At 38.7% G+C, this 13,170-nt stretch overlaps 1 protein-coding gene across 17 annotated transcripts in view; it reads right to left on the bottom strand.

Moving 5' to 3' along the window:
• eya1 (EYA transcriptional coactivator and phosphatase 1) overlaps positions 1–12,418 on the bottom strand; it is a 70,504-nt gene extending 58,086 nt beyond the window's left edge. For 11 of the 17 annotated variants that reach the window (XM_078162655.1, XM_078162654.1, XM_078162653.1 and 8 more), the window contains exons 1-2: positions 12,142–12,417; positions 7,600–7,660 (exon numbers count right to left, since the gene is read on the bottom strand). The gene's annotated coding sequence lies outside the window, so the exon portion shown is untranslated. Of the gene's footprint in view, positions 1–7,599; positions 7,661–12,141 lie in introns of all 17 variants that reach the window. The other 6 variants (XM_078162658.1, XM_078162657.1, XM_078162642.1 and 3 more) reach the window with 2 other exon arrangements.
• Positions 12,419–13,170: the final 752 nt, after the last annotated feature.

Raw genomic sequence — 13,170 nt, forward strand, 5'->3', positions numbered from 1 at the left:
GAGGGCCTGGAGCCACAAGGGCCCCATGCCCTACTCCTCTAATGGGTCGAGGACAGCAGAGTGCACTGGTAATGCACAGGAGCCCATACATTATTTAATGGATCCCACTAAGTAAGGACAGATCAATGATAACTTGTCATCTCATCAATGTGTTGAAAGCATTCCAGAGCCCACTGCATGGCAAATCCCAAAACTGGAATAGAAAAATATCAGCACGCACGTACGGAAAGCCCATACACACACATTTACTGTACGCCGAGCAATGTCACTGACTGTCATTTGAGGATGCAGCTATGAATATTCTTTGTTTGTGCATATTGAAATGCAATACCAAGCAGAGGATGCCTGTGCAATTTACTGATGGGAAAGCAGCGGAGGGCTGCGGGTTGGAGGATGAAGGGAAAAGAGTAAGACTTGACGTCTGTTGCCTGCATTACAGTTCAGGTCAAACGTGCTTCAGTGCAAATGGTGAAGGGTACAAGGTGTACATCTGATACCAAACAATAAATGATATCAGAGTCAAATGGGAGCCATTAAAGGCCTTCTTAGTGAATGAGAGGAGGGGCTGAAGAGGAAGAGGGTATCTGGGTTTGTCTTGTCTCCAGGAGCACTTAAGCACTCTAATTATCACACAGCAGTGAAGATGCACACATCGAGACGTCTTCAGCTACCTTTCCACCACACATGGATCGAGTTCTCAGCCATCCACACAAGCATCAAAATAAATAGCAGCATAAAGTTTTTAATACAATAATAAATAAGACGTATATACCAATGATCGATGACAGTCTATCATCGATTATTATCTAGTTAATAAAACTCTCAAAAGCTTCAACATGCCACATAATGTGTTATTACTCTGACTTTATTGTTATTGTTATAGCCAGACTACAAATTAAATGAATGCAATTATTATGCTTAAAAAACATTGTGGGAAGCATGTGATAATAAAGACCATATGTGACAGACTCGCGTTAGAATCTCTCATTATGTATATGCACATCAGGCCTCCATTTCAAAGAGGAAATCTTTAACATAAACATTAGCATTTTGTGAAAACAACTGAGTAATTAGTTTAGGGCATAATAAGCTGGGGTAGGCACACAATGAAAGAAAGCATTCTGCCTTTAAAATGAATAAAAATTGATTGTGTCCCAATAAAAAACGAATTGGCGGAGTGTTAACTGGATTCCACATAAACGTCTGTAGCAGTCCCTGGCCGCTTTATTGTGTGCTAATGCAATAGAGAACACTTAGCAATAAATGCTCCTCTCTGATGAGCTCACAGAGGCTTTCCAAGATGGCCTGATGAAATTGTAAAAATTAGATTTGAGCTAGCTGCTAATGACTCCTAAAACAAAGGAAAATCTCTAAATAGAATTAGCCTGCCCTCTTCTTCTCTAAATACATCATATGTAAATTACTGTCATTCGGAGAAATATGCTTGCCTGGAAGGTAAAGCCTTCATTAGAGATCTCAGTAGGTTTGGGACTCGAACAAGAACTCCTCCAGGACATTTAAAAAGTTTGAACACAGAGAGAGGAGGTAAAGGTATTGTTTAGTCAAGGCAGCAGATCAGAGATATGACTAACAAATCTATTTTACATGATTTTAGTCAAACCAGATGGATTTTGTTCCAAATCTGAGGGCACAGATGTTCTGGGAAACAAATACTAAATATGTAAAAATGTTATGGTTGTTGTAATCCATATTTGCATTTAATTTAAAATCCAATTATGCTCAATATGTTTTAGCCAAGTCACTGTACATTTCTCTAAAAATAGCTTTCCATTTGTGGAGGCGGCAGCACACAAAACAGTGTGTCAGTGAGAGGTATCAAATATTAGGGGTTGGGGGGGGGGGGACCGATACAGCATAGTATTGCGATATTTTTCTGTGGCAAGTATCAATTTTTTAAAATAATAAAATTATTATTATTACAAATACAAATTAAACTTTAGGTATCCTACTATAATAATATAATAAATTGTGTTTTTCGAGTCCACTAGGTACATTTTGCTGCAAAAAAATAGCTGAAGTGAGATGAAACAAATGAAAACTTTATCTTATTAGATAAAACAGATGTTGACAGAGTACATAAAACAGCTGAAAACATAATTTACAGTTGAAAATGGTAATAAATAATTTGCAATGTATCGCGATATATTTTATCACAATACTCAGCATATCGTAACATATTTAGAATTTGCAATAATATTGTATTGTGACTGACGTATCGTGATAATATCTTATCGTATCGTATCATGGACCCTCTGGTGACTCCCAACCTTATTAAAGACAGTTAATTAAATGAATAAAAGTCTGAATAAAATAAGTGCATATAATTTTTATTTCAAGCTTTTTTCAATTTTATTTAATTCAACTTTTATTTAACTAAGAATTGTCACAAACTGATTCAAAATCTCTTTTACAAGGAAGTCCTGGCCAAGAAAGCAGCATTAAGAGTTTCACATAAAAGAACAAACTAAAAACACAGGGCCTTCTGTTTAGTATTAGTAAATGCATTAACATGTAATTTCCACAATTACTTAATTAAGTTAATGCCTCATCTAATCATTAAATACTTAATGACTAACCAGGAATTAGTTGTTGAATAGGTATGATCTTATAATTCAAACATCCTGAGTCGTCAGAAATATATTAGCATTAAACAATACAATTCAGTAGATGGAAACACGTGTACTTTATACGTCAGTCTAACTCAGTCAGTCAGTCAGTCAGTCTGATTAACAATCAGATTCCTCCAAGATAAATGATGCAATTTTGTCAACTCAAGCCTCAGAAGTGTTTACAAAATTCCTACCACCAATTATTGGCCATTCTAGAGGCGTCCACTTAACCACTCCACGACCATTCACACCACCCTCCACTGTTTGCACAAGTCAAGAAAAACAGACATATATGACAACTTTGCAGGAATTACGCACCAATTAAACAGGATAAGTCGTGTTTGCAGGAGCTGCTCAACTGTTTCCTAACACAAACAGAAGGCCTGCCAGTTGCCTAGCTTCAGGACACAGCCCTTGTGTGTTCCTACCAGGTAGGTAATTCACTTATCTGGGCATTGTTCTCTGTTCATCCCTGTTGAATCACACGGCTTTGCCATGAGATTTGCCCAGCTTTGGGTAAAACCTCCACCAAATATAAGCACAGACCTCACAGGACTTCCCAAAATACAACCATGCAGAATGTTTAGCGACTTTAAATGCCAATAGCTTAAAGAAATGCACTCTTTGCACCATGCATCGCTACACAGCTACATGCTAATGGCCTGTCAGCTGTGTTTTGTATTAACTGTGAGTGAAAGCAGATTATTGGTGGATTCATTCTGCACCCAGAATGTTTGTGGGACACATGTCTGCAGGAGTCGGCTGGAGTTGAGACTGCGCCTGCTTGGTAGTGAAGTTTGAGTGTTTTCTGAGGGTCTGACAGGAGGATCACATATGGAGCAACAGCCAGACTGCAGCTGTGGGGTATTTCCACTGTCCATAAGCACCTACCTATTAATGGGCTTAAAGAAACTCATAATAACTCAAATCTGCCAAACTGTTTCTGCACATTCTCTTGCATGCAACAATTGCTCATCAAACCAAAGGCAAGCAGATATTCTATATTGTATTTCCTGTCTCCCTTGCTTCCATGCACAGTCATTAAAAACAGCTATAGATGGAGGCAGAAATTTTGCACCATATTCCCAAACTTTTGTAGTGAATATATACAAAATATTTTTATCAAATGTCAAAAATAAGTCAATTTATGATGCGTACTGTAGGTGTCAACACTTGATGCATCGACATAGTTAATCAGGCCTGATGTTCTTAAAGGAGTCGAGCAGCGGATTACAGTAATTGAAAGTCCATACTGCGACAGAAATAACTGTTCTCACACAGGGGCTAGACCCACTGGTGCCTTTTGCTGTCTGTTGGCGAGAACTAAATATATTTTCTGCATTCTGAATGGCATTCCGCTCGAACGCATACGTGCCAGTAGTTAACAGTGTATGAGAATAAATAGCTTTCTCAGCCAGGCCTTGAGACCTGTCAAAGATGGGTGCATATGTGTGTGATTTGTTTGTTTGCTGAATTATATAGAGGCAGGTCTTAAGAAGTGTTCTCTTCATTTTTATCAGTTTACATTAGTCAGATAAACTCTCACTCATACATATTGACAGAGTAATAACACGTTTGACAGAGCAGCAGGGCCTAATTTCTAAGGATCTTAACACTGAGCCAGAATTATGTCACTCTGACCACCTGTTCCTCTGGAGAAAAAAAAAAAAACGTCACCGGCCTTAAGTATATCCGGCACGCATCCAAAATGTGAACTTCTGAACCGGAGTGCTTACTTTCTCATTTGTGTAGAAGCAGGAGGCGGCGGCGTGTAGCAACAGCCACTCTAATTTCGTGGCAGTAGAGGAAGGGTTTACATAAGGGATGTGCTGTTCTGTGCCTGTCACTCAACCTGCCTTTGATGGGCAAACGCAAGATTGAGGCTGATGCTGTTTCGTGTCACCTAAAGGCTAATGAGAGATTAAACATCAGTAGCAGAAATGCTAAATATTGTTCCAGTAGTCCGGCAAGGAGTTCACACTTTCGTCTGTGGAAATAACCCAGAGAACATTTCCTTACTGGGTGAATGGAAACATCACTCATAATTAGGAGCTTAATTGAGCATTTTCTTTCTTGTATTATTTAAAGCATCTGAACAAAATGACCTGTGATAATTCTCCCAATCAATGCTCACTTACACGATCTATCAAAAATAGAAAATGCAATCATCTACAGAAAGACAGGCTTCATTTATTAATAATTGCCCATGCATTAGTTTCGACAGAGGGTCATGGAAATAATAGCTGAGCTCAACAAAACTAATCCTTTCTCTGTCAAGGGAAAAAACAAAATGTTCTGCTGCTTACACCGTCTGTCCTCAAGACCGAGCTGCATTGCAGGTGTAGCGCGAGTATACGTTGTATTTCTTTTGGATTGGAGCTCCAAAATAGCTGTGCAAGCATTGCTGGACCACACACAGCTGTTAGTGGTGTGGTGCTGCTTACATCATTGGAGTTTATGCCAATTAGCCTTTCTCCCTATTTGCAGGGTGTTTGTCATGAATGAATGACACACGTAAAAATAGCCTCCACGGCTGTGTGGCAGGGCTCGCTCTGACTCGTAATATAAGAGTAAACAGAAGACATGAATAACAATAGACTACTGGTATCAGTTCATTAAACTTTCATGTGATTAAAAGTTTTTTTTAATATAAAAAAATACTTTAAATTAAGTGTATGACCACAAACAAAAATAAGAAGCTGCACAGGACATGCTCCTGAAACCAGCCCAGCAGTGGTCCGTCATGGGGGAGCAGGGCGACCACCATGCTGTGGTGGCCTTGATGAAATCAGCTCGCACTAAAGCCAATGTGCTGACAGTGGGGATAATGGTGGTCAGAGTTATTCCAGAGGTCGCGCCGCTCAGCCCAGCGGCTGACCTGTACAAGAGGCTGATAAGCCACAGAGACAGAGAGCCAGTCTCCACACTGTAAACTACAGAGAAACCTGAAGTAATGTTTCAATCTGTGGGCGACACAACAGAGACAGAGACAGGCAGAGAGACAGGCAGAAGAGGGCACTGTTTTTCTTCACTGTTACACACAGTGCAGTTCAATGATGGAAATATAGTCTATATAAAAGTATTGATGGTACTGAAATGCACTTAGAGGTTTTATGTGTGCAAAATTCTATATAAAAAGAGTATAATCTAGCATGTGGACTGTTGTTACAATGCAGGTTATTATCCTTTAATAACCAAGAAAATTCACATATCTCATTTTAGACAAATCTCTCTAAAAAATAAATTAAACCAGAATGCAATTATTTGCAAATCCTTCTAGACATACAGTGAGGGAAATAGGGATTCAATACATTCATTTTTTTCATGAAATATATTTCCAGTGCAGCTATTTATGTGAAATTTATATCGGACATTGGTATCAACTCAATAAAACTACACAGAAAAAGAAATTATAACATTTTAAACCATATAAATTAGGTGCAATACAGTGGAATAGCACAGAAAAAGCGTGTTAAACATGCTAACTAGAATTTATTTAATACTTGGAGATACTTCAAGACACTTCCTGTTTGAAGAAACTAATCTCTTACAGTGTTCAGATGGAGTTTTGGCCCATTCTTTGGTACAGAGTGTCTTACAATATTGAAGATTTTGTGAATTTTGTGAATCTTTAGAAAAAAATGTCACTTGCAATACTTCAACAATGAGTGTCCCCAGTTTCCAAACACTTACTGAGTTGATGTAACACAGTCGAAAACACACAGATGTCCCAAATTTTGGACCGAATCGCAGGCATCAAATTCAGAATGAGTGTATATGTACAAAAAACAATGAAGTGCATCAGTTTGAACATTAAATATGTTGTCTTTGTGTTGTATTTAATTGAATGTATGTCAAAAAGTGTTTGCAAATCACTGCATTTTGTTTTTATTTACATCTTAAACAGCATCCCAGCATTTTTTGAATCACTGTTACATTCATGGATGATAAAAAAAAAACCCTACTGCATGAAGGCCGCTGCTGTGCGTCCTGCTATGGTTAAGAGAAGTAGCCACATACCCCGCTCCATTTGCTCCATGTGTTAAGGTGTCTATCATGTGTGAAACAAGCTATTTTTCTTCAGCCGTGCCTTTTTGACTCTGATGACATAATACTGGAGAGAGTGGGCGCTGGGGGGAACTTTCCCCACTCTCACGTTTATACACCTATTTAAGAACAGCAGCCTTTCACACCGAGTTCAGCAGGAAGACGTAGTAAAACGAAATGGGCAAGACCTACAGTATTTCATAATTAATAGGTAGCAGCGAGAGGAGAGCGCGCCACGCTGACGTAAAAAGATCAACAACGTATAAAAGTGATCATTCATTCCCCAGAAAATTACATATGAAGAACGCAGCGCCATATGTTATTCCTTTCACAGGAACAAAACCATAACAAATTTGAAATACGCGTCAAGCTTTTTATAATCTTTGATTGCTTTGCTGTATTTGGAAGTCCTACAGAGCTGCTACTCTGCCTGCCTATACGATCTAATTTGTTACTGAGGTGGTCCCAAGCTCATACCAGGTCACCACCTGCAAGCAGTACTGTAAATTACTTGGTGGGCCTAATTGCCCATGTCCGCTGTATTACTATAAACCACTAGTGCTGTGCTAACTCTATTGTCAGGTACTTAATCAAGGCCACCAGATTTATTTCCCTGCGCTAACTCTGGGGACAACCACAAGCAGAGGCCTGAGTAATTGGATCTTTTTTTGCATCTAAAATTAACCACCTATTCTTAGTGAGAGCTGGGGTTTGGAAATGATAACAATAATGATATCAACCAATACCATATGAGGCCTTGCCTTTCATACTGGGAGTTGCATAATGCATAATAGACCCAGATGTTGCTCGGACTGACCCTACCTGGGGGGGTATGGTGCCATTATGCCAATCAAACACTGTAACACTTGATCAGTCACAGGCCTAAAGCAGACTGGAGAAACTCAATTATTCAGTCTCTTACCTCACACGTACACAGCGGTAGCAACAGGCGTTAAGGTCAGCCCAATCCCTCCTGCATGGACCTGACGTGGGAAATGACAATGGAGGGAAATTAATAACCACAGTTGAGCTATTTTGAGAGGAAAAGCACAGCAATTTTCACATTTTCTGCATTTTCACACTTGAAAAACTACTTTAGAAGGAAGACAGACATACTAATTGATAAATGAATTATGGAAAAATACAGATTTTTGGGCAGGATCTAAGAAAATATAAACATAAAACACCTTTTACAGGTTATTATAGATAGACTTCGTTCAGGAACAATATTGATATTAAATTTAACATGCAAAAAAAATATTTTAATATGTCTTCCATCCAATTTCTGTCATTAAGTGACTGTATATAGTAGATTGTAATATAACTCCTTCTTGTCGATGCGGTGGGTGAAGCGGAGACGTGAGAGAAGAGCGAGCACTGAGCATGCAGAGGGAATGTGGTCTGTGTAAGGATGTCAGAAGCATAATGGCCAGCTGAGTCATAGGTTATAAAAAGCTGTCATTAGGGATTTCTGTCCTCAGCAGCTCATCACACAGGACCTGTGAATTATTTATTACGCTGGAAACTCAAGTCCCCCGTTACTCAAGACCGCCTGGTTTCCTGCACTTCCCTTTCCTCGGGGCTTGTTTAATAAAAGCATAGCATTTAGTTGTTGTAATTAAAGTCTTTAAGAGAATCCAATATATAAATAGGAGTTCGTTTTATTAATGTGCGGGGATTTTTTTTTTCATAATGGATATAACAAATTATACACCAACAGTGCGTGCGCCTAATGAGGGCTTTTATACAATGATAGTGTACAATCAGAGTGTTTGTATTATTAGGATGGGCCTTGTATTTGCTTTGCCCGCAGTCCAAATGACCACATCATTAGCACTCAGAGTGCATTATTAAAGGGCATTTTTATTATGAGGCTGATCTTTTTAAAGAGCCAATCTTAAAAGCAGCAATTTGGAAACTCTAAAGAGTACACTCTAACGTGCATGATGTTGTCACATATGCTTATATGTCTTTAAAAGAACTAAAGATGCCCCGAATCAGTTTCACCTCATTTTTTCAGCTCGGTTTTGGATAGCAAAGTCGATGCAAATCAGCTCAGGCATTTTTCCTCACTTTGTTTTGTTCTCAGTATATGAAAATGGTTAAAAATCCCATGGGTCAGTGAAAATGATCCCTCCACTCCAGTCGCCTGCTCTAAGTCAGCCAAAACATTCCAGACATCAAAAGGCGGCTTTGCCTACCAGGGCCATTTCAGTGTCCCAACCTCCATGGCCCAGGAGGACTTGGTTATTTGGATAAATTAATTTCTGGAGTCTGCCTGAGTTGCAAAAACAACCTCCTGCCTGACAGCAAATTAGTCTTAACTGAAAAACCTTAGAAAATGCATAAGGTTAAATAAAACAGCCCATTGTGTTTCACTTAAAATTGATTTGCTGTTTACTGACTGTGCTGCTGTGTTTATCATCTTTATATTTTTTTGGAAATTTCAACAAGAAAATAAAAAATACTGAATACATCTGTAAAGCTTTACGCTGGCAGGTGAGGAGTTTCAATAGTCAACATCAGCACACAGGTTGTAAAACACACATGTACACAGCTGACAGGCTGTATACCATAAAACAGGCTGATGTAAAAGTTTAACAACTGTCAGTGGTATTGAAAAAAAATGATATAAAATCGAAATCTCATGAAGACTCAAACAATCATAAAAGAGAAAAAAAAATAAACCTGAGAGCACAGACTGTGAAAATGGGGGAGGAAAATGGTTACGGAGGGAAAATTATGCAAACAGATGAAGACAATCCAGAATTAATGGTCCGCAACATTTTCAGGCACTCAAAGAGCTGTCCAAGGACACCATAGGGGAGACTGCATGGCCCCAGTAATTGGAGGAGCATGTAACTTCAAAAGTGAGGAGAACAGACTGGAGAACTTCCCTCTGAAGTCAAAGTCTTAAAGAAAACGTGAAGCACATGTACAGTACAGTAGGGAATCTGGTACATGTGTGAATAAAACTTGTTCTGCTCATTGCCGCAGACATGATACATTGCAGTGTTCCTGCTGCGCTACCGCTCTTTTTTAAACGGACTGAAGTCCAATCCTTAGGTCACAGCTGCTCCAGCTCAGATCAGTGGCTGAAAATACAGAATGTGGGGGAAAGAAACTGGGTCGAAACAAAACAAGATATTCCACAGTGTCAATAAAGACCTCCATAAAACATATCAGTCAGAGGATGTGAGATCACCCGGAGTAAAAGAAAAAGCTTTAAAATGTAATGACCGTAAGTCACAATAGATGTGTCATTTATGGTGTTGTGCATTTTGACTATGTTCATAAAATGGATGATATTTCGGCAAGGCAACCCAAAGACAGGAAAGTGAAATGGTGGCCTTGTCAGACGATGATCTAATCACAATATGAAAGGAGTGCAGTGTTAGTAGTATGGCTGATTTGCCTATTTAGCCTAGTGTATCGACAGAAAAACAGGCATCTATTGATGATCTATTGACCAGTTCCAGCCTTTCAGATGCGATAATTTGCTGCATTTCTTTGTCTCATGTGGTCAGAAAATGAAAATCTTTAAGTGTTGGTCAGTTAAAACAAACAATGTGAAGATGCCACCTTGGATTTTAGTGAACTGACGGGTATTTTTCACTATTTTCTGACATTTCTTTAAACGATTAATCAAAAAATAATCTGCAAATTGAATGACTATGACAATAATTGTTAGTTGCAGCCTATATTCTGAGGGAAAGATGGGTACTAAAGATACTTAAGGCTAAAGCATATAAACTAGAGGGGCACAAAGAGAGCGCCTCTCTCCACCAAGGCCAAATGCTGTACCTTGCTTTGTTAAAGAAAGTGAAAAATAATTTGTGTATCAGCTGCGTGATTCAGATCTGCTCCAAAATTTAATGAGTTCCTCCTTCATCCATCCTATACCCTTCCACTAAGTTTCATTAAAATCAGGCCAGTAGTTCTTCTGTAATCCTGCTGACAAACAGACAAACGGCACTAAAAACATGACCTCCTTGGCAGAAGTAACAATACACAATTCGGCTTATCTATCATGAAAAGCAGTCTGATTACCAACATTGAATCCAAACCTCTCACATTAGAAATATCTGAGATTAAACTAAAAAGATGTGGACCAGATGAGACAGACAGACAAAGCAAACATCATCTGCTCCACTTTTCTACCCTTGTGATTACAGCACCACATGGTTCGTGCAGCCAATGCATGACCTCTGGTCACAAGCAAGCCAATCCTCAGCAGTGACCTCATCATAACATTTAACCAGGTGCATAAATATATGAAAGCTTCCTGAATTGACATTTAGACTCTAACAGACTACTGATATTTGACAACTTGGTCCTAAGACAAAGAAAAACATCCAATCAGGGAACCACCATCTTTACACAGCCGATGCTTACACAGTGCTGCAGCACTGTAGTCGAAGGCCTGCGTCTGCATCCTACACTGTAATCATGATGGCATAACTTTGACATAACCTACACTTCTGTCTTGATGATGTGCTTCGGCCATATATCACGAAAATGAGTCCAAGTCCGAGGAAAATGAAGACAAACTGTATCATATTGGAATGGGAAAAGCAGAGGGGAACACAATCTTTCCAAGGTCCTTCGGTCTGAGGGAAGAACACCATGCGTGCTTAAGTCAATCCAACATACACTAACTGAGGAGAAAATGTCCATTTTTAACCTGCTATCCATCACTGTCAAGTGTGGTGCACGGTAAAAAAGGAAATAATTAGACAGAAAAATGACTGCCGCCTGGGGCAGAATGAATGAGAGTAAAACCTAGGTACAACTGCTGTTAACTTAAGGCAAATGATATTTTGATAAATGTCCTGTGTGCAACCTGAACTACCTGCATCGGCCTATTTCTGGGAGTGAACGCATGTTAGTCTTACATTATGTGCTATATTGGGGGAAAATGACAGATGACATGTGTTACAAAATGCTGCACAATGCAAGAAGAGGCTTCAAGAAATTAAATAACGCAGTGTAGCTATAACTTTGAAACTGTGTTGATTCCTTTTTAAGCTAGTGTAAATAAGTGTAAGGTGATATAGCTGCAGGATGCACCAAAGTAAAGTACCATAATGCTTTGCAGGACAGGTAAACACTTCAAATGAACCAAAATTAGGCTTTATAAGCTTAATAAAAATGATATACATTGAAAAATAATTAATTAATATAAATACATTGAGCTACAAATAAGGTGTTTGTCCTGTGAAGGCTCTACTTATCACTGCTTGAGCCACAGCTAATACTACAGCTATGATTCATGGTGCTAGCTGTCTCCCTCCTCACAGTCACTGCTGCTGTCCCCGCCCATATTGGAAGTGTCTCAATACCACGCTGTCAATTCACCACACAAGGCAACAAATTGGCAACAACAACTGACAAGAAACGGGAAACAGAAAAGCAACAAAAAAAGCAGACAAACCCCAAATACAGTTGTGACAGTGCTACCTACCTCACTGTATCACCGCTGTCACCACCACATTCAACAAGTCTCTCCGTCCATAACCATGAATTTTACTGTCTTCAGCCACTGCTTCTTTCTCTGCTGCGTGGAAAATGTGTCCGTGACAAGCTCACACGGGAAGAAGGAGGAGAAAAACCACGCATTAATAGCTTTTAAATGTACAAAATGAGAGCTAAAAAGTTTTTAAGGGCAGCGGAGTCGGAAGGTTACAGTGAATTGACAAGATAGATCCGCATGCGTCTGTGCGCGCGCTGCCCACTGGTATCAGATGTAGCAGGCACGAGGAAAACTTTACCCGCACACACACAGACTGTGTTACAGGTCACTGTGTCGCCAGCAGGTTGGCTTTACCTGTCAATAACACAGCTTATAGTTGGATAATATTTCAAAACTCAACTGTTTAAGTTAGCTGGATAAAACTGCCACTTGTTTCGGTAGGTTTTAAAATATAATACAGCTTTTAAATGCATTAATTAGTCACTAAAACCCCACTTACAAGTTTGTGACGATGCCTGGATATTAAAGCTGCCTTTGTGACGGTAAACCATACTTTACAATTAACTTCATCTCTTCCTCTCTTTCGATATGAACCAGAGCGCCACCTATTGGTCCCCCATACAACCATTAATATTGTTAAATGGTGATCAATATCGGCTGAGAATATTATTGATGGCTTGTAAGAAATCCTTAACTCTTTGAAACCTGAGCAAATTGGCTTGATTTCTTTTAAAAACATGGGAAGAAGGGAATAAGCAACAAAAGAAGAAATGACCCAAACATTTAGCAAGGATTTTTTTTAAGAAAAAAAAAGAAAGACAAAACAAACAAACAAAGAAATTTATTTTAATTAATTTATTTATTTTTTATTTTATTTTATGATTTTTTATTTATGTTATATCTTGTAAAATAATAATTATTTTATTATTATTATTCATTTTTACTTTTTTCTTATTAATTTTATTAATTTATTCTTTTTTTTTGCTTAAGGTCTTCATGTTCAATTGACTCTGGATTTTG

Source organism: Epinephelus lanceolatus, chromosome 20 (genome assembly GCF_041903045.1).
Source record: "Epinephelus lanceolatus isolate andai-2023 chromosome 20, ASM4190304v1, whole genome shotgun sequence".
NCBI classification, from domain to species: Eukaryota; Metazoa; Chordata; class Actinopteri; order Perciformes; family Serranidae; genus Epinephelus; species Epinephelus lanceolatus.